This window comes from Mus caroli, chromosome X, assembly GCF_900094665.2.
Source record: "Mus caroli chromosome X, CAROLI_EIJ_v1.1, whole genome shotgun sequence".
NCBI classification, from domain to species: domain Eukaryota; kingdom Metazoa; phylum Chordata; class Mammalia; order Rodentia; family Muridae; genus Mus; species Mus caroli.
The window spans coordinates 142113934-142114174 of NC_034589.1; positions in this window are offsets into that span (position 1 = coordinate 142113934).

The following is a 241-nucleotide window of genomic DNA, read 5'->3' on the forward strand; positions in this document are numbered from 1 at the left end:
TACTGAGGCATATAACGATTGTATGACCAATGGGCCTCTCTTTCCACTGATGGCTGACTAGGCCATCTTCTAATACATACACAGCTAGAGACACGAGCTCCGGGGAGTACTGGTTACTTCATATTGTTGTTCCACCTATAGAGTTGCAGATCCCTTTAGCTCCTTGGGTACTTTCTCTAGCTCCTCCACTGGGGACCCTGTGATCCATCCAATAGCTGACTGTGAGCATCCACTTCTGTGT